The following is a 21457-nucleotide window of genomic DNA, read 5'->3' as shown; positions in this document are numbered from 1 at the left end:
TGATCATTAACAGTACTTCCTAAATGTAGAAGAGATTTAAGCGTATCTTTTGATTTTTGCTAGTACTGCTAACCCATGCAGACTTGTGATTATTCTTACTGTACACTATGGATTCTAAATTTTACTTTAAAAGTTAAACCTAATTAAATGTAAACCTTAGGGGAGCACATTAATTACCAAATTGGTGTTCTCCAAACTCAAATTGTCTGTAGCAATAGTTTCCTTCAAATTTATACAGAAATAACAAATTTGATTGGCATTTATTTATGTCATTAATGTTTAATAACTAGATAAATATAATCTGTTGTCAATAAGTTATACATAAAATTTTGGGTTACTCTTTTACTAGAATAGGAATTTAAATTTAAACCTAACAGATACAAGAAAATTATATAGATAAAAGCAGTTCAGTGTTTCAGACTTTGCTTCATATCATTACATTAAAATTTGAATATAGTTGACTGTGCTAATTTCAGCCAATTTAATCATATACTCCAACTTTTTCTAGGAATTTACACTAGAATTGGAAAGTAATAAGGAGATCTTATTACCTGGATCTGTTTAAAGGTGACATTGTAAGACATAGAAGCAGTTTGCCACATTTTCCACAAAAGGAAAGTTAAAAGCTCTCTTAGCCTTTGTTTGATTGTTGTTTCAGATGTAATGTTCTATTGTGTTGTTTGTCATGAGTCCCACCTTACCTGAGATAAGGCTGTGCCTCTCCCCCTACTCCATATTAGAATGGCTCCAACATGGGCTAGACTGAAGGGCATTTAAAGTTGTGTTCCAGGGCTGGGGCTGTAGATCAATGGCAGAGCACTTGCTTCGCATGCATGAAGCACTGGGTTCAGTCCTTAGCACCACATAAAAATAAACAAATAAAATAAAGGTATTCTGTCCATCTACAATGACAAAAAATACAATTTTTAAAAAGTCATGTTCCAAAGATTAATTTTTGTTGTAAAGATGCTGTGATCTCAAAATAAACAGGGGAGGGCTGGGGTTATAGCTCAGTGGTGGAATTCTTGCCTTGCACACATGAGGCACTGGGTTTGATCCTCAGCACCACACAAAAAATAAATAAATAAAATAAAGTTATTGTGTCCATGTACAACTAAATTTTTTTAATTTACAAAAATAAACAGGGCATATAATACATAACTAAGTAAAGATTTAATATTATAAAAATAATGTTTCTTGGTTTACAGCTATTACACAAACTGAATGTGTTTTGGTCTGTTAATTTCATTTTGCATTTTCCTTGCAAATTTTATAACTGTTACCTTTTAGTGTTTTGCAGAGGTTCTGCTTCTAATAAAACAACCTGAGTTAATTTGAGATAATAATTCATATAACTTATAGGACACACAGGATATAAAGCTAACTTCTAGTACTGATACACACCCCAATTAAATGGAAAGGGTAATTGTAAAATTCTAGATATTAAAGTTATAACCAGTTGTTCCCACTTTAAGACTGATGAAACTGGCCTTCTGGATATTTAAAACCAAAAAACTTGGGAGAACAAAATCAAGGAAATAAAAGGGCCAAGGAAAAAGCAGCCAATATTTAGCCATTGCCTTCTAAGTTCAACCAGGACCCAGAGAATGATAGGAACCTTCTAAGAGCCCATCAACTACAGTGAGTTTACCTGATATGCTGATCAGAGAGGACCATAGAGAAGAGGAAGTCAACCACTACACACTCTGCAAAGTGGAGAATCTAGAGAGGGAATGTCCCTGATGCATCCAAGAGTAGTCATGTATAGTCCCACAAGACCCTGACCCATTCTGGCACCACCAGTAGAGGAAAGATAAAGGAGCCAAGAGGCTTCTCACATGTTTCCAAGAGTGATCTTGGAAGAATTTCAGCTGGCTTTTTAAGGGTAGATAGGAACAAGGTCAGTTTCGACTAACTTGTCTTAACACCTGGCAGGAGAGTATAGCCAAAGCACAGTTCTACACGGACATTTATAAGGAAAAACAATTTTTTAAAAAAAATATAACTTAAGACATATACTTGTGTCAGCCCTACCAAAAGGAAATAAAACTGGAGGTTATAAAGGAAGGGTTCTTAGTTGGGAGTGCCTAATACTAATGATCACCAAGGACTCCAGAGTCACAAGTTTGACCTGATCAATTTGAGCCTAGTCTCATAGACCTACAAATCTTCCTAATCTCATATATATATAAACTTGATTTGCTTTTTTTAAATTTTTTTTAATATTTATTTTTTAGTTTTCGGCGGGCACAACATCTTTGTATGTGGTGCTGAGGATCGAACGCGGGCCGCACGCATGCCAGGCGAGCGTGCTACAGCTTGAGCCACATCCCCAGCCCCAAGATTTGCTTTTTTTATTGGTATGATTATAAATTACTGTTTTCAGAGACTGGCTGAAATACTAATTGCTTTTGTGCTAATTGTTTACAAAAAAGTAATCCTTTGCTGTCTTATTTATTGTTGTCCAAGCATGATCTCTGCCTTATGTATGCCTTATCCAGTCACCTGCATCTGCCACTGTGGACCTCTGGACTGCCCTGATGCTGAATACCCTTAATTGTCCATGCTCCACATGATAGAGAACAAGGACTTTGGGTCATTTCCCCCAACTTTGCCCTCTTTCAGCAGGAAGCAGTTTGGAGATGTTGCCACCCATTTTTTTCCATAGAAATGGAATGTAGAAATGGGCAGTGGGGAGACAAAACAGTGGTCCACTTTATGCTTTGACATGTTTCTTCCTCTTCCCTAATCTCTCCCCCACTCCCTAATTTCAGGGGAAATAGGATTACCTTTCTTCCTCATCCTAGGCAGAGTTATATGTCCTTGAGCACAGCAATAGCAATTATTTTTCCTTTTTCTCAAAACTGTGTTCTCTTTATTACATTGTCATAAGGGACAAGGACTGAGCTTTCCATAACACCTATACTCGCAGCTACTCTGGAGGCTGAGGAAGCAGGATTGCAAATTCAAAGCCAGCCTCAGCAATTTAGTGAGGATCTCTCAAAAAATAAAAAGGGCTGAGGGTGTGGCTCAGTGATAAAGCACCCCTGGGTTCAATACCCAGTACTAGAAAGAAAAAATAAAGAAGAAATTAAAAAATGAAAAATGTTAACTCAGTGTGATAAGTTTAATGATTCTAAAGGTTTAACTAAATTAGTACATGCTTATATATCTAAACTGAAAAATTAATTATTCGAATAAGGTAATTCTTAGGTTTTGTACAATAACCATCCCATAGTTTTACTAAGGAATCTGTGCTGTTTCTTTGTGTGTGTAGGTGTCCTTTTCTTTCCTTTGGGGGAATTACCTATCATCTCTGTTCCTCGTTTTTTTTTTTTTGTTTGTTTGTTTGTTGTTGTTTTTTTTTGTTGTTGCTGTTGTTGTTTTTGTACCAAGGATTGAACCCAGGGGCACTTAATCATTGAGCCATATCCCCGGCTCTTTTTATATTTTATTTTGTTATAGAGTCTCACTAAGTTGCTTAGGGCCTTGCTAAGTTGCTGAATTTGCTTTGAATTTGCCATCCTCCTGCCTCAGCCTCCTGAGTCACTGGTATTGCAGGCATTTGCAACTGTTGGATAGGAGTACAGGGACACCAAGATGGCAGAGACAGGGTACTAAAAGAAGCAGCTAGAGGACAAGGAGACAGTCCTGTCCCTGTTTACAATAAATCTCATTACCATGACAACTCCCACCAGAGATTGAAATTTTAAATTGATCAATGGAAGTAAAATGGGCAGTATTCTAATTAGGTTTACTAAAATAACCAATGGAAGGGGATTGAAAAATATTCTAATCAGGTATCATAAAATAACCAATAGGAGAAAATTGAGTAAAGTCTTCAACCAAGTCCATATAGGGTAGAGAACACCCCACCGTTCAGGATATAAAACACTAATTTCCAAACACTGGGGCATTGAGCCCCAATTGGCCTACTCTATTCTAACTAATGGAGTGCTATCTTCACCCTCAATAAATCTGTACTCTATTACTTTCCTGTGTCTCACTCAGTTATTTGTTTGGGACACCAAGTACCTGGACTTCTACTGGACATCCCAACAGTAACAGCACCGTGCCCAGCTGTTCCTCTATTCTAATGAGCTGCAGGCACAGAATCCAGATCACAGAGGTGAAAACATACACCCAGGTCAATCAGATTCTCCTGGGAAATGGCATCTTGGATGGAGACACACTGAAACAGAAGGTAGTTGGAAATGAGAGCTCCACAATTTGGTTGCTCATTTCATCCCATTGAAAATCCCAGATCTGCTGGGGTCCTTCTTGGACTGGTCACTTGATTACATAACCTAGCCAATTAATTGCTCAGTCTTTTTCTATTTCTCTCTCCCTTGTTCCTTTCCCTTTTTCTATCTTATCTATCTCCCTCTTAAAAAAAAATCTTTTCTCTTTTTACTTGAGTTAGCCACAGTTGTTTCTTGGAATGCTAACTAATTTCTAAGGAATGCTAACTAATTCAAAGTTCCTATTGTTTACAGACTGAGGTTTACAAATGTCTCATGAAAACTTTCAACAATCTTCACAGAGTGCTTGGCTGGCATTCATGAAGTCCTGGGTTTGATTCCCAGCACTCAAGTGGTCAGGGGAGCTCCACATGCTGCCCCAACTTTATCTAAATTAGACCCCACCGATCCCTACAAACATCATAGGCTGCTGCAAAAGAGACTTATACTGGATTTTCCTCTTACTGTTTCCTCTTTTCTATCTCTGTGCTTATCTCATCATTTTGAAATGCCTTCTTCTCTCAAATCTGACTTATTTCAGTTCCTGATCTCCTTCCAATAAACCTGATTTCTCTTTTAAACTTTCTAGTAATTGTGGTTGTGTGAAATTTATTACATATAAATGTAATATATATTATGTAAATGAGATGTATACAACTTAAATGTACAATTCAAAAAAATAATAAACAGCATCAAATTTAATAAAAATGAATATTAAGCCAGGAATGGTGGTGCAGGCCTGTTATCCTCGCCAGCCTCAGCAACAATGAGGCACTATGCAACTCAGTGAGACCCTGTTTCTAAATAAAATACAAAATAGGACTAGAGAGGAGGTGGCTCAGTGGTTGAGTGCCCGAGTTCAATCCTCGGTACCAAAAAAAAAAAAAAAAGAATATGCTTGCAGCATGCTGTGAGCCCCTCCAATCTCAATCTCTTTTCTCCCACTCTGGAGGAAGCCACTATTCTGAATTTTTTATTAATCATTCTTTCCCTTTTCATTTTAGTTTCACAATGTATTCATAAAAGAATATGTTGAAACAGTTTTGTCTGATCTTGACTGTATAATTCTTATATTCTTGAATTGCTTTTCTGCTCAATTGTTAAATATTTGTCAACTTTTATTTTCTAAATATTTATTTTTTTTAGTTATAGTCAGACACAATACCTTTATTTTATTTATTTATTTATTTTTAATGTGGTGCTGAGGATCAATCCCAGGACCTCGCACATGCTAGACGAGTGCTCTACTGTTGAGCCACAACCCCAGCCCTGTCAACTTTTAACTGACATTTGTTTTGGTGCTATTTTCCTTAAGTAATTAATTCTGTTCCCCCCCCCCCTTTTTTTGAGAGAGAGAGAGAGAGAGAGAGAGAATTTTTTAATGTTTATTTTTTAGTTTTCAGCGGACACAACATCTTTGTTTGTATGTGGTGCTGAGGAGCGAACCTGGGCTGCACGCATGCCAGGCGAGCGCGCTACCGCTTGAGCCACATCCCCAGCCCCTGCTTTTTTTTTTTTTGAGATACTGGGGCTCAAATCCAGGTACTTATGCATGGTACACAGTGCTCATAATAGACAACTGAGTTAATTCCAGTCCTGTAACTAACTTTTTTTAGTTGTTGATAGCCTTTTTTTTTTTTTTTGTACCCGGGATTGAACTCAGGAGAACTTGACCACAACCCCAACCCTATTTTGTATTTTATTTAGAGATAGGGTCTCACTGAGTTGCTTAGCGCCTCCCTGTTGCTGAGGCTGGCTTTGAACTCTGAATCCTCCTGCCTCAGCTTCCTGAGTTTCTGGAATTACAGGCATGTGTTACCATGCCCGGCTGGACCTTTATTTTTAAGTTTTCCATAATATCACCCCAAAATAGAGTGGTTGAGTGGTTCTGGAGTAGACTGATTGCATTCAAATCCCTGTTCTATCACTTTCTGTAATTTTGGGGTAGTGACTCTGCTTCCAGATCTGATACATATTAACTAGTGTAGCAGACAGTGCTTCCACTCAAATTGGTGCTTGATATTTGTTGAATGAAGAATAGTATCTCTACACATATACTGTAATCTAACTAAAGTGGACTATTGGCAAATGTGTCTGATATTTTTTTTTCCCTTTTCCAGGACCACTATTAATCCTTAGGTCATTTTTCTTTCCCTTAGAATGCTCTCTCCTACCCCAGCTGTCAACATCCTCCAATCCTCCAAGCCTTTTCAGAAGTTATTTTCTTGATAAATCCTTTGGTTATCATCTTCCTGTTTTTTTTTTTTTTTTGGTGGTATTGATAATTGAACCCAGTGCTTCACACATGCTAGGTAAGCACTCTACAACTGAGCTATATCCCTAGTCCTTTTTATTTTTTTGAGATAGGGTCTCACTAAATTGCCCAAACTGGCATTGAGCTTGCAATCCTCTTGCCTCAGGCTCCCTAGTAGCTGGGATTACAGGTATGCACCACCATACCCAGCTAAAAATTATCCTGTTTTTAAATTTTCATGATATTATGGTTGTGTTACACTAGGGCTCTTATATTGCCTTGTGTGATAGTTATTTAAACACTTGATCTTCTCCTCATATAGACTGTAAACTTTCTGGTCACATTTCATATGTATTGCTTCACTTTCTTCATCTGACTTGATGCCTCACTTATAGTACTTTTAATAAATATGAGTAATTTGAAAAACAATTCAAACATGATAATTGTACTAGATATTTGTAGCCTTGTAATAAACCACTCCAAACTCACTGACTTAAAATAACAGCTATTTATTCACTCATAATTCTGTGAGTCAGCAACTTGGGATAGGTTCAGCTGGGTGGTTCTATTGATAGCCTCCCTTGGAGTGATTTACGTGAATGCAGTCACCTGATGGCTTGATTAAGTAGCAAGATGGCTTAGCTAGGCTCACTCACATGTTCAGAGGTTGGTTGTGGCTATTGGATGGGATACATGTTTCTAGCTGGAGAGTTTAGACTCCTTTACACAGTGTCTGGCTTCCAAGAGAGCACTAGTGGAATCTGTAAGGCCTCTTGAAGCATGAACTCCAAATTTCACATTATCATTTCTGCTGCATTCTACTGTAATCAAAGCAACTCACATTGCCAACTGCAATGTAAGAGATGAGAAAATAAATATAGCCTGATAATTGAGCAGCAAAGTCATATTGCAAAGAGGTATGTGTATATTGGGGCGGGGCTGAAAAATCCTCCCTAAATTTGCATTGTCTTTCTTCCTTGAAATGTATCTGTTAATATAATAATAGCTAGCATTTATTGAATTATTGATATGTGCCAAACATTATGCTGATTGCCTTACACTCATGATATCGTTAAACTTCACAGTGAATTTATTGTAACTGGACATTTTAAGTAAGTTTTCGTCTTCACCATCCACCTTTGCTTTCCATCCAGTGTTTCTCCACTCAACTTACTATGGGATTTGCCATCTAAACTCCACTTAGACTGTTTTCAATAAGGGCACCAATAACTTCCCTATTGTTGAAACTGATTACTTGTTTCAGTGTCTTTAACTCCACTCTCCTCTCTTTGCTTCCAGGAGACCATACTTTCTTGGTCTTTTTTCCCCCAAATATTTCTAGTTACAGATGGACACAACACCTTTATTTTAATGTGGTGCTGAGGATTGAACCCAGTGCCTCATACATGCTATGCAAGCGTTCTACCACTGAGCTAGATCTCCATCCCTCTTGGTTTTCCTTTTACCTCTATGGTTTCCCCCCACCTCTCTCCAAACACACACATATGTATATATCTATACATCTATACACACACACACACACACACACACACACATATATATCCCTTTGCAATATCACTTTCTTAGGTATAACATGAAAGCCTAAGATTCATATATATGTATTCTTTTTTAAAAATATTTTTTTATTTTTTAGTTGTAGTTGGACAAATACCTTTATTTTTATTTTTATGTGGTGCTGAGGATTGAACCCAGGGTCTCACACGTGCTAGACAAGCACTCTACCGCTGAGCCACAACTCCAGCCCCATATATGTATTCTTTATATATAGATATATGTATAGTGAGATGGAATTGTTGTGGCCATCTTTGCAAATAACCTAGCACAAAGATTATATGTACAATTTCCTCTTACCTCACGTTCAAATCAGAGGTTTAGCATATCTTCCCATCTAAAAAAGCATTCCCAAGTATTTTTCTGAATCATAAAGACTTTAGTTTTTGTCACAGGGTAAATTTGCATTCTTAAGTTTAAGGGGACAACAATAACCTTGCTGATGATTATTACAACTTCTAATGTTTATTGAACCACATTCATCTAAGCCGATTAACTTTACTGTCTAATTCAATCATCACTACTTGAGTTAAGCATTATTCTCTTTATTTTTTTTTTAATTAGGAATTTGAGGCTCTCAGAGTCTGTTAGTTACACACATATTAGTTAGTTACACAAACTGCTTCCGTGATTTAAGGTAATAATTCAGTTTTCTAAAATAACATTTTTACATGGTCCTTTATGTTTTATAAATTATAAAATAAACATATCTTTAGATCCTGGGGCAGGAGTGATCCTTCATTCTTGATAATACAAATGTTGGGTTTCTGGCCTTTGACCTTCCAAAGGTTATTACTGTTGTTATTCAGTTGTTCTTATTTATTTATTTATTTCAATTGTTCTTGATCTTTAAAATTGTATTTATTTATTTATTTGGTACCAGGAATTGTACCTATGGGCACTCAATTACTAAGCCATATCCCCAGCCATTTTTTAAAAAATTTTTTATTTAGTGGCTGAGGTTGTGGCTCAGCGGTAGAGTGCTCGCCTAGCACATGTGAGGCCCTGGGTTCAACCCTTAGCACCACATAAAAATAAATAAAATAAAGGTATCGTGTCCAATTACAACTAAAAAATAAATATTTAAAAAAGAAATTTTGAAACCTTTGCTTCTATAGCATGAAGAATATTTTCGATGTAAAATTGCATAAGAGGCCACATGGTCTTTTAAAGTTCCTTTTAGGGGTTGCCAAGCAAAACATTCCTAAGACCAGTGGTCCTGGTAGAGTACCTACTGAAGGTGCTTTAATTCTACCCACACATTTTCTTTGTTTCACAAGATTTGTCATTTTCTTAGAGAATAAAAATTCTGCTCCTCTTGGCAGGACCACAAATAAATAAATAAATAAATAAATAAATAAAAAAGAAATTTATTTAGAGAGAGGTTCTTGCTAAGTTGCTTAGAGCCTCACTAAATTGCTGAGGCTGGCTTTAAATTCATGATCCTTCTCCTTAGCCTCCCAAGCTGCTGGGATTATAGGTGTGTGCCATTGTGCCAGACTCAACTATACTTAATTTTGACAGGATTGAGTGTCAGCAAGACTCATATACCAGACTGAGTTTCTGGTTTTACCACTTATTAGGGTTTTTAAATTTGTTTTTTGGTACTTGAGTACTGGGGATTGAAGCCAGAGGCACTTTACCACTGAGCTACATTCCCAGTATACCATTTGTTTTGACAGAGAGAGTCTCACTAAGTTGCTTACGGCCTTGCTAAATTGCTGAGGATAGCCTCAAACTTGTGATCCTCATGCCTTATCCTCTTGAGTAGCTGGGATTACAGACATGTCACACCTGGCTCACCACTTATTAGTTGTATAATATGGAGAAAGTTATTTAACTAGTGATCTGTAAAATGAGTGTAGTAAGAATTAAATTACAAGATGAAAGAATACATGTAAAACCCCCAACATAATGTTTGCAACATAACAGGGATCAGTATATTTTGTTTTTGTCTTTTCCACCTGCGGGGCCATTCCAAATTTCTGACTCTATTGGGATCTCATTATTTAGTACTTCCAATTCTTATCTTCTGTTCATTGGAATTATATCTCAGTGTCAAAATCATTTTGTGAGTTAACATCTTCCTAAATTTGTCTCAAGAAAGTTTGTGCCTTGATATTACGTTGGCCTTATAACCTTCAGAATTGAAGAAGCTAACTTTCTTGGATACATAGTTTACAGTGTGACTGTCTCCTAGTTTCCAGATTGTAAGAACTTTCAGGACACTTAATCTTGGATGGGATCTGGAACAGTTTCACCAGGTAAAAAAAAAAAAAGGAGCCAAGCATTATAGTAACTAAGGACAGCCAGCCCTTTGTCACTTTATCCTCTTAATTTATTTACCAGAATGCCTACCAGCAAATAGATTTTTGATATTTCAGCCCTATTTGCCTTTTAAGGAACTCACAAACCTCAGATTTAGAGTTACTAGACTATTTGAAGTAGAGACCGATATCAGCTATTAAAGACCTCTTTTCAATCAAAAAAGAAAAGAAAAGTAAAAGGGCACACTTAGAGCCAAGAATATAACTGATTTTGAAAAAGGCAGAAAGCCTATGAGAGGCAAATTGAATGACATGACTGGAGGTGAGGATTGAAAGGAGGATAGTGACAATTGAGAGATTATTACCCAATAGGTATGTTAATGAACAAAAACTTAATTGTGAACAACTAATCATTTCCTTGAATTTAGTCCACGTTACTCATTTATTCATTCAACATATTAAGCATAGGCACATACTAGACAATGAGTACGATGCCAGGATTACACGAGGGGATCCATTGATCTAATACAGTCATCAAAATCTCAAAAAGCAAAAGTAAAGTGACATATTATGTATTTGAGTTCCATATATGGGTATTGAGACATTCAAAAATGTAAATATGGGGCTGGGAATGTGGCTCAGCAGTAGAGCCCTCGTCTAGCACTTGCCAGGCTCTGGGTACGATCCTACGCACCACATAAAAATAAACAAAATAAGGTATTATGTCCAACTATTTAGAAAAAAATGTAAATGTGAACCAGACACAGTGGCACATCCCTGTTATCCTGGTGGCTCAGGAGGCTGAGCTAGGAGGATTGCAAGTACAAAGCCAGCCTCAGCCTCATATTGAGGCCATAAGTAACTCAGCAAGACCCTTATCAGCAGCTGGCTGAGCTGGGAATATGAACTGGGTTCAAAGGAACTTGTTGTATCAATAACTAAGAAAACAAACAAAAATAGGTATGCCAGGAACGGAGGTGAGAGAGAGAGAGAGAGAGAGAGAGAGAGAGAGAGAGAGAGAGAGAGAGAGATTAATGAAGAAAGAAAAAGAAAGGGCTGGGGATGTGGCTCAGTCCTTAACCTCCCCTGGGTTCAATCTCCAGTACCAAAAAAAAAAAAAAAAAAATTGTGGGCCAGGGGTGTAATTTAGTGGTAGAGTGTGTTCTTCAATCCTCTGTACCAAAACAGCATATATTATGTGCATGATTGCAACTGACAAACTAAAGAATAGCATCCCCTAATTAAACAAAAGAGCTGTTACTTAGCTCTAGCTAATCATTGCTTTTCACAAATGTGGGGCCTAATGTCACATTTAAAAAATTTCCAAGCTGGGCTTGATGGTGTATATCTGTAGTTCAAAAATTTGTAGGAAAGAGGCAGGAGCATCGCTTGAACCCTAGAGTTTGAGACCAGCCTGGAAAATATAGCAGATCCCTGTCTTTAAAAATGAAAAAAAAAAAAAAAGAGTGGAGCATGGTGGCACACACCTGTAATCTCAGCGGCTTGGGAGGCTGACTCAGGAGGATTGTTCAAAGCCAGCCTCAGCAATTTCGTGAGGCCCTAAGCAATTTCGTGAAACCCTGTCTCTAAACAAATAAAGTATAAAAATGGCTGAGGATGTGGCTCAGTAGTAGAGCACATGCCTGGCATGTATGAGGCCCTGGGTTTGATCCTTGTCAACACAAAAGCAGCAGATAAAAAAAAAAGTGTTAAAATCGTCAAGAAACCAAAATTCTCAATTTTTATGTGAAACCTGTTGGCTATACGATATTGGCTCAAAATTTAAAAATCAACCAACCCAAAACAAAACTGTGAGTTACAGTTTGAGATTCACTGCACAGTATTTGGTATTTCAGTGAAAGTGAATAACCTTGTGCAAGCATAGCAGATTCAGTTAACACAGACTTTTTTCCTTTTATGCAAGGACTCCACAAATGAGCTACATTCCCAGTCCTTTTAATTTTTTTTTTTTAAGAGACAGGGTCTCACTAAGTTGCCCAAACTGGCATTGAACTTGGAATCTTCCTATCTCAGCTACTCAGGTAATAGCTGGGATTACAGGCTTGTACCACCATGCCCAGAAATACAGAGTTTTAATCTAGAATGGCAGAGTGGATTGTCAGAGGATATATACAGTGAATACTCTAAATAAGATATTTGGGAATATAAATCTGATGTTATATTTCTATACTTATGGTGGACAGAGAATATATACTCCATGTGAAAAGTAGAGGAGGGAAAGGGAAAGGTGGGGGAAAGATAGATAATGGGTTCTAAGTTACAGTTAGTTAGAAGAAATAAATTCTGTTATTCTATTGCACAGTAGAGTGACTATAGATAACATAACTATATATTTCAAAAGAGCCAGAAGAAAGGATTTTGAATGTTTTCAACACAAAAATTATAAATTTTCAAAAAGATGATTTGAATATTATAATAGCATGTATACATTCATTGAAACATCCCATGGCACCCCATAAATATATGTAATTCTTAGGTGTCCGTTAAAAATACGTTAAAAAATAAAATAGCTGGACTCATGGCACACGCCTACAATATCAGCTACTTGGAAGGCTGGGGCAGGAAGATCGCAAGTTTAAGGCCAGCTTGGGCAACCCTGCCTCAAAATAAAAATATAAAGGCGGGGCTGGGGTTATGGCTCAGTGGTAGAGCACTCATCTAGCACATGTGAGACCCTGGGTTTGATCCTCAGCACCACATAAAAATAAATAAATAAAATAAAGATATTGTGCCCAACTACAGCTAAAAAATAAATATTAAAAAGTATATTTAAAGGCAGGACTGGGGTTGTGGCTCAGTGGTAGAGCACTCACCTCACATGTGCGAGGCTCTGGATTTGATCTTCAGCACCACATAAAAATAAATAAATAAATAAATAAATAAATATATATATATATACATATATATATATGTATATATATATATATATAAAGTCCCCAGCCCTTTATATATTTAAAAATATATAAAGGGCTGGGGACATAGCTCAGTGGTAAAGTACCCTGGGTTCAATCCCCAGTATCAAAAATAATATAAAATAAAATAAATCATTTTAATAGCATAAAAATCCAAATAGGTCTAACAAAAATCACACAAGACTCTACAATAGAAACTACAAAACATTACTGGGAGAAATTAAGAATGACCTAAAATATGGTTAATGAACCTATTTTTAAAGAGATACAATAAAATGTGTTAGAGCAATTAGATAACCATAAGAAAAATTTTATCCATGCCTCTTTATATCTTTATCTAATGTAAAAATTAATTCCAAATGGATAATAACTATAAAGGTGAACAAATAATAAAGGTTTAGAAGAAAACTAAAGAAGATATGACATTGTGGTAAGCAAATATTTCTTTAATAATGTACATAATAATCAATCATAAAGAATATAGATGATACTATTATACTACAATAAAATAAGAAAATTTTATTCATCAAAAGATGCTGCTAGGGCCGAGGTTATAGCTCAGTGGTAGAGAGCTTGCCTAGCAAGTGTGAGACACTGGGTTCAATCCTCAGTGCTACATAAAAATAAATAAATAAAATAAAGTTATTGTGTCCATCTGCAACTAAAAAAAATTTTTTTAAAGACACTGCTAAAAGTGTGATAAGGGAAGTCATAGTGTAGTATCCAATAAAAGATTTACATTTAGAATATTTAAAAGACTCCTATATGTCAATATGAAAATGCAGACTACTCAAAAATAGGTCAAAATCTTGATTAGGTACTTCTGGTGCTGGGGTTGTGGCTCAGCAGTAGAGCGCTCATCTAGCATGTGCAAGGCACTGGGTTCGATCCTCAGCACCATATAAAAATAAATAAATAAATGTCCAACTACAACTAAAAAAATATATTTAAAAAATATATTTAAAATAATCTTGATTAGGTGCTTCATTAAAAAATGATATTCAGGGCTAGGGATGTAGCTCACTTGGTAAAGGGTTTGCCTTGCATACACAAGGTCCTGGGTTCAATCCCCAGCATCAAAAAAAAAAAAAAAAGAAAGAAAGAAAAGATATCCAGAAGGAGGCCACCAACTGCGTTTGAAAGCATCTCTGAGCCTGCTGAGTAGACTACATGAGTAAAGCTTACCCTCCAGAGCTGAAAAAATGTTGGGACAAGAAGTTGTCATGAAAAACAGATTGAACCCAGTGACACTCTAACCACTGACCTACATCCACACTCCATTTTTTATTTTGAAACAAGGTTTTGCTAAGTTGCCCAGGCTCTTCTGGAACCCTTGATCCTTTTGCCTCAGCCACCCAAACAGCTGGGATTAAAGGCTGTACTACTGTGCCTGGTGGGTTACCTGTTTTCAAAATTAGTTGATACCAACTGCTGTGATTTCAGAAGGTCTTTTTTGTCTTGAGACCCTCTTCATCTTTTGTAATACTCACATTTCTCCACTTGCTTACTTGATTAGCGTTGCAGTCTGTATTGTGGCCCACAGTTCTCCCTTACTGGATTTTCTGGCTGGGCATGATGGAGTATGACTTGGGAGACTGAGATAGGAGGATCACAAGTTCAAAGACAGCCTCAGCAATTTAGCAAGGCCCAAAGACATTGTCTGAAAATAAAAACAAAAAGGGCTGGGCATGCAGCTCAGTGCAAAAGTACCTCTGCTTCAATACCCAGTGCCAAAAAAAAAAAAAAAAAAAAGCCTTTTCCATTGAAACATTGCTTACATTCTTATTTAGTCAATACTATTCTAAAAATACCTACTTATGTTGGTCTTAGCCTCACCTGAATGCCTTCAGAATTTATGAAGGAGAGCATTCATCTTAGTTATCTATTATCATTATTTCAATGTATCATATGTATATATCTGATCTAGCTGAACTAGAATACAAGTTCATGAGGGCAAGGTTTGTAATTTCTGTTTATTTAAAACTCCCCCAAATCTTTTGGGCATAATGACTGCAGGAGGGTTATAAATTTCAGAACAGCCTCAGCAACTCAGTAAGACCCTGTTTCAAAATAAAAAATAAAAAGGCCTGGAAATGTAGCTGAGTGATAAAGTGCCCTGGGTTCAATCCTCAGTACCAAAACAAATAGCAAAACAACAACAACAAAACAAAACAACAACAACAACAAAAAAAAAGTAGCATGAAATGATTCTGGGCATCTTAAAAAAAATCAAAGTTATATATTGTACCTATCCAAATAACACATGACCAATTCATTTATAAGCATTAATTCAAGTGATAGTAACAGTCATTTGGATTCCAGAAAGAAAATCTAAAGCATAAAATGAATACATTTAACAATGGAACATCATGCATGGGCTGGGGTTGTGGCTCAGCAGTGGGGAGTACTCTTCTAGCATATGTGAGGCACTTCATTGGATCCTCAGCACCACATACAAATAAATAAAATAAAGGTATTGTGTCTACCTACAACTAAAGAAAATATTGGGAAAGTAAAAAAGAATGGAACATCAGGGATGGGGCTGTAGCTTTGTGGCAGAGTGTTGAGGGCTGCAACCAAGTTAAGATGGCGCCTGGCAGTTTGCCAGGAGGAGTGATTTGTGAGGCAACGCCACTGAGCCATTAAGATGGTGGGATTTCTTACTGGCTGACTGCTGTATCTAGATGATGCTAATTGAGTCAAGCTGTGTGTAATCAGTTAGGTATATATACCTTTGCTGTCCTGCAATAAAGCGGCTCCCACTACCTTGGGTGCCCACTCAGTTCCTGTTGAGTTTTCTCCCGCAATAAAGAGTTCCCGCTTCAACCTTCAAGTTGCTTGTCACCTCCTGGTTATTGTGTTCAGCAGCAGAATGCTTGCCTAGCATATGTGAGGCGCAGGGTTTGATCCTCAGCACCGCATAAAAATAAACAAATAGAATAAAGTTATGCTGTCCATACACAACTACAAAAATATACTTTTAAAAATGTAACATCATTTAGGAAATTTCAGAAAAAAATCTAAATATAATCTTATATGAGGAGTGACAGAAAAGATTGATAATTGAGGGCCAGGGATGTGGCTCAGTGGTAGAGCACTTGCCTAGCATATGTGAGGAGTTGGGTTCAGTCCTCAGTACCGCATAAAAATAAATAAATAAAATAAAGGTATGCTGTCCACAACTACAAAAATATAATTTTAAAAAAAGTAACATCATTTAGGAAATTTCAGAAAAAAATCTAAATATAACCTTATATGACAAATGACAGAAAAGATTGATAATCTAGGGCCAGGGATGTGGCTCAGTGGTAAAGAGCTTGCCTAGCATGTGTGAGGCCTGGGTTCAATCCTCAGCACCGCATAAAAATAAATAAATAAGATGAAGGGATTGTGTCTATCTCCAACTAAAAAAAAATTTAAAAACAAGTTAAAAAAAGATTGATAATCTAGGGATTGAAAATGGCGAAATTATGTGCTGTGATTGTAGCTCAGGGGTAAAGCACTTGCCTAGCACATTCGAGGCACTGGGTTTGATCCTTAGCATCACATAAAAATAAATAAACAAAATAAAGGTATTGTGTCAAACTATGACTAAAATAAATATTTTAAAAAATGGCAAAATTAGACTTTTCATTGATATCTATTATTGTCATTGCTAACATTATATTATAAAAGTCAAAAGAATTCACTGCATGCATTCATATTTTTTAAAAGTACCCTCCTTTTGGTACTGGGGGGGGGGTGGATCCAGAAGCTTTTTACCACTAACCTACATCCCTAGCCCTTTTAATTTTTTTAATTATATTTTTTAGTTGTAGTTGGACACAATACTTTTATTTTATTTATTTTTATTTGGTGCTGAGGATCAAACTCAGGGCCTCCCACCTTGCTAGGCAAGTGCGCTATCACTGAGCCACAACCCCAGCCCTGTCCTTTTAATTTTTGAGACAGGGTTTTGCTAAGTTGCTGAATTTAGCCTCACTAAATTGCTGAGGCTGGACTTGAACTTATGATCTTCCTGCCTTAGCCTCCTGAGTGGTGGGATTACAGATGCGGACCAGTGCACCTGGCTTTAAAAAGCCCATTTTAAAAAATTCTTTTTTATTTGTTGATAGACTTTTATTTTATTTATTTTCATGTGGTGCTGAGGATCAAATTCAGTGCCTCACACATGCTAGACAAGCACTTTACCACTGAGCTACAACCCCAGCCCTAAAAAACCCTTTTGATATGTTCTTTGACATACAAATTTTAAAGATCGGCATAGGGGATAGGTGCTTGGGCATAGGGTTTAATTTAATAGTAGACAAAGGAACTCCACTATGGAGTGGTGACTTTCCCTTATTTGCCACCAAAAGATTTTCTTTGGAAAGTGATTTATCAATTCTGGAACATGTATTTCTAGTTCTTCTTCAGAGATGGTTGGGTGCTTCTCTCCACAAACTGTGTTCAGAGGCCTTTGTACACTCAATAAATTTTATATATTTCTATGCAAATAAGTGTTGTGTGTGTATGTGTATGTGCTGTGTCAAGTTCTTGCAGATTACTTTAAACAGCAACAACATCAAAAAAGGGAAAACACTATTATGATTATTAAGTGATTAGGCAAACATAAAATAGAATTACTTTCACTTACATATATACTTCAGGTAAATTAAATAATTTCAGTTTAGAGTAAAAAAGAAGTTTCATCTACCTTACCTCATTAGATCCTTCCTATGAGGTAGGTATTATCCTACACATGTGCGAAAACCTGAAACTCAGAAGAGTTAAACTCTTTGCTTAACTTAACATGGAAAATAAGTGGAGGAACCCGGTTATAATATTCATGTAATTTCAAATCATGTGTTTCTCCACTGCATAAATTATGTTATTCTTAAATAGGCATTGTCTGCCTAATAAATTATAATAAATTGAATATACTTCAAGTTTGTGAAAAGGAGGTCAAGCACAGTTGTTTTTATTATTCTAGGGTCTAGAATTCTTTGGTTCTGAAATCTAGAATTACTATCACCTTGAATCTCCAAGAAAGGCTAGAAAATATTATTTTGGTGCTAATGATTGTCTTCTCTATAAACTCTTTTTTTGTGTGTGTTGTAAGTGGACAGAATGCCTTTATTTTATTTGTATTTTTATATGGTGCTGAGAATCGAATCCAGTGGCTCGAGCATTCTAGGCAAGTGCTCTGCCATTGAGCAACAGCCCTAGCACTCTATAAACTCTTTTGAAACAAATATCAAATGTAAGAATTAAATACAAAGATGATACAGTTAAGAGCTTTGCTTATGTACTCAAATTTTTTTAAAAATATTTTTTTATTTGTTCTAATTAGTTGAGATCAAAATTAAATTGTGTTTAATCATTAAAAAATTAAGACAAAATGAGGTTCATAGTAGAAGATGTTGGAAGCAGATATCTCACTACTGAGAAAAGTGTGGTACCACAAGTCCACATAGGACTTACATGTCATTCTTATTCTTTTAATTTACCTCTCTCTAGACAATACACATTGCTGCAAATTTCTGTTATAATCATGGTTCCCAAAGTCATCCTCTCTAGATTCTTCATATCGAACTTCAGTTATCGGCAGTATTTTTAGTCACCTTTATACTTTCTAACATAATTATAATTATTTTATACTATTACATAGTTTCTGACTTTTTTTTCTTTTTTCTTCTTCCTTTTTTAATATTTATTTTTTTAGGTGTAGATGAACACAACACCATGTGGTGCTGAGGATCGAACCTGGATCCCACTTGTGGTAGGTGAGCACTCTACCGCTGAGCCACAATCCCAGCCCCTTCTTCTTCTTCTTCTTTTTTTTTTTTTTTGGTACCAGTGATTGAATCCAGGGGGCTTAATCATTGAACCACACCACATTCCCATCCCTTTTTAATATTTTATTTAGAGCAAGGTTTTGCTGACTTGCTTAGGGCCTTGCTAATTGCTGAAGTTGGCCTTGGACTCAAGATCCTCTTTCCTTACCCTCCTGAATTGCTGGAATTATAGCATTCACCACTGCTGCCGGCTTCTACCTGACATTTAAAAAAATTCATTTCTCTGTTGCTCTGACTTGCCATCTGAATTTTTTTATTGACTATGTTTTTTTTTTTTCCTTCCTGTTTTGAGGTTGTGTTCTCCAGGTTGACCTTGTACTCCTGGGCTCAAACAATCCTCCTGCCTCAGCCTCCCCAGTACTTTGGTCAACTGGTGTGTGCCATCATGCCTGCCTTTTAACTTTAAATGTAAAAACTTTTGTGAAGCTTTTTGTTTTTCTTTTGTAGACCACTAATTCATATCTGAGATTGAGAGAAATCTGCTTGATAATTATTCGCATTGCTCCCTTCAGTAAACATTTTCATATTCTATTTTTTTGCTTTAGTAGTGTCAGTGTATAAATATTAAATTTTATAGCAACTCAAGTTAACACATATTTTTTAAAATATATTTTTAGTTGTAGATGGATACAATACCTTTATTTATTTATTTATTTTTATGTGGTGCTGAGGACTGAATGCAGTGCCTCACACATACTTGGTGAGCACTCCACCACTGAGCCCCAGCTCTAGCCGAGTTAACACATATTATTCAACTATGATGCAGCAGGCCCCACATGAAGTACAAGGATTTCTAAGACATGGTCCCTGCCCTGAACAAACTTGCAGTCTAGTTTCCAACTTTTCACTGTCAGTACTTGGAAAATGTAGATTAGTACTTCTCAGTTGCTTCCTAAAATTTGGAAATGTTTATAAAGTGCCTACTACTTGTGGGGAAGTATATGGATGTATAGTATGAAATGCACAAAACTCTTCTCTCAAGTTTTCTCAACCACTTTTAAGTGGTACTTGAAAGAAAAGCGAGGAACCGGGAGATGGGCAAGTGAGAACTGAAAGGCGGAGACCAGACAGAGATACACGTGAGAGTTTGTCCGAGCTGACAAATAAAGGCACATCTCTCCTTAGATGGAGAGAAAACAATACAGGTTTGAGTTCTGAGACTTTTATGGGGCAGGCTCAGGGATTAGAGCCCTGTGGGTCCTAATGTGGGCTGTTAAGGATGGAGTTGGTATGAGGGAGTGGTGAGCCTTTCTTAGAAAGGCCTTGGGCGAGAAAGCAAAATTTTTCTTAAAATGGTGGCTGTCACTTAAGATGGCTGTCCAGATGCTAAGCAAGGACCTTACAGTACTAGTTTTTATTTCTCACTCCAGAAAAAGCATTTATTCTTTATTAGAGTTAATATATGTACTAGTTAATTTATCCTACACGTGTGCATCCACATCTTTGCACCAATCTTTTTTTCTAAACATTATTTTTTAGTTGTAGATGGACACAATCTCTCTCTCTTTTTTTTTTTTTTAGAATTTTTAATATTTATTTTTTAGTTTTCGGCGGACACAACATCTTTGTTTGTATGTGGTGCTGAGGCTCGAACCCTGGGCCGCATGCGTGCCAGGCGAGTGCGCTACCGCTTGAGCCACATCCCCAGCCCTGGACACGATATCTCGTTTTATTTATTTATATATTTTTTGTGTGGTGCTGAAGATTGAACCCAGTGCCTCACGCATGCGAGATAAGCGCTCAACCACTGAGCTACAACCCCAGCCCTGCACCAATCTTATTTGTAAAATCCTCACAGAGCCATCACCAATCACAGTAGTAATTATTGTAAGGTCAGGCATGGTGGTTCTTTGGCGGCCAGGGGTTACTTGGTGCTTTGTTCCTCAGCCACCTCCACCTAATAATTATCAAGTATATAGTGTAAAACTTTAAAAAAATCTACCCACAAGTCTAATTCCTAAAGAAATTCTATTTACTTCAGATCTTTATCCATGTAGTATTTAGCAAAATTAAGTTATAGTGTACTTTTAGAAATACTTAAGCTGGGCAGTGGTGTATGCCTGTAATCCCAGTGGCTCAGGAGGTTGAGGCAGGAGGAAAGAGAGTTCAAAGTCAGCCTCAGCAATTTAAGCCAGGCCCTAAGTAACTCAGTGAGACCCTCTCTCTAAATAAAATACAAAAAGAGGGCTGGGAATGTAGCTCGGTGGTTGAGTGCCCCTGAGTACAATCCCTGGTAAACACCCCCCCTCCAAAAACAAAAACAAAAACAAAAAAACCCACCAAACTTAAGTACTTCTCTATAAGTATTCATCATTTTTACTTTTTTTCCCCCTCTGTACTGGGGATTGAACAG

The 21457-nt window shown here is 36.7% G+C and overlaps 1 long non-coding RNA gene across 1 annotated transcript in view; it reads right to left on the bottom strand.

The window, feature by feature from the left end:
- Positions 1–21457, bottom strand: part of LOC131424080 (uncharacterized) — a 29553-nt gene that overhangs the window by 6184 nt on the left and 1912 nt on the right. Inside the window, exon 2 of the long non-coding RNA XR_009226567.1 lies at positions 14758–14927. This is a non-coding gene — a long non-coding RNA (uncharacterized LOC131424080). The remainder of the gene's footprint in view (positions 1–14757; positions 14928–21457) is intronic.

Source organism: Marmota monax, unplaced genomic scaffold (genome assembly GCF_021218885.2).
Source record: "Marmota monax isolate L192 unplaced genomic scaffold, Marmota_monax_Labrador192_F-V1.1 WCK01_AAM20220418_F8-fsc00010, whole genome shotgun sequence".
NCBI lineage: Eukaryota > Metazoa > Chordata > Mammalia > Rodentia > Sciuridae > Marmota > Marmota monax.
The sequence above is the reverse complement of the archived record's forward strand: the minus strand, read 5'-3'. Positions and strand labels throughout refer to the sequence as shown.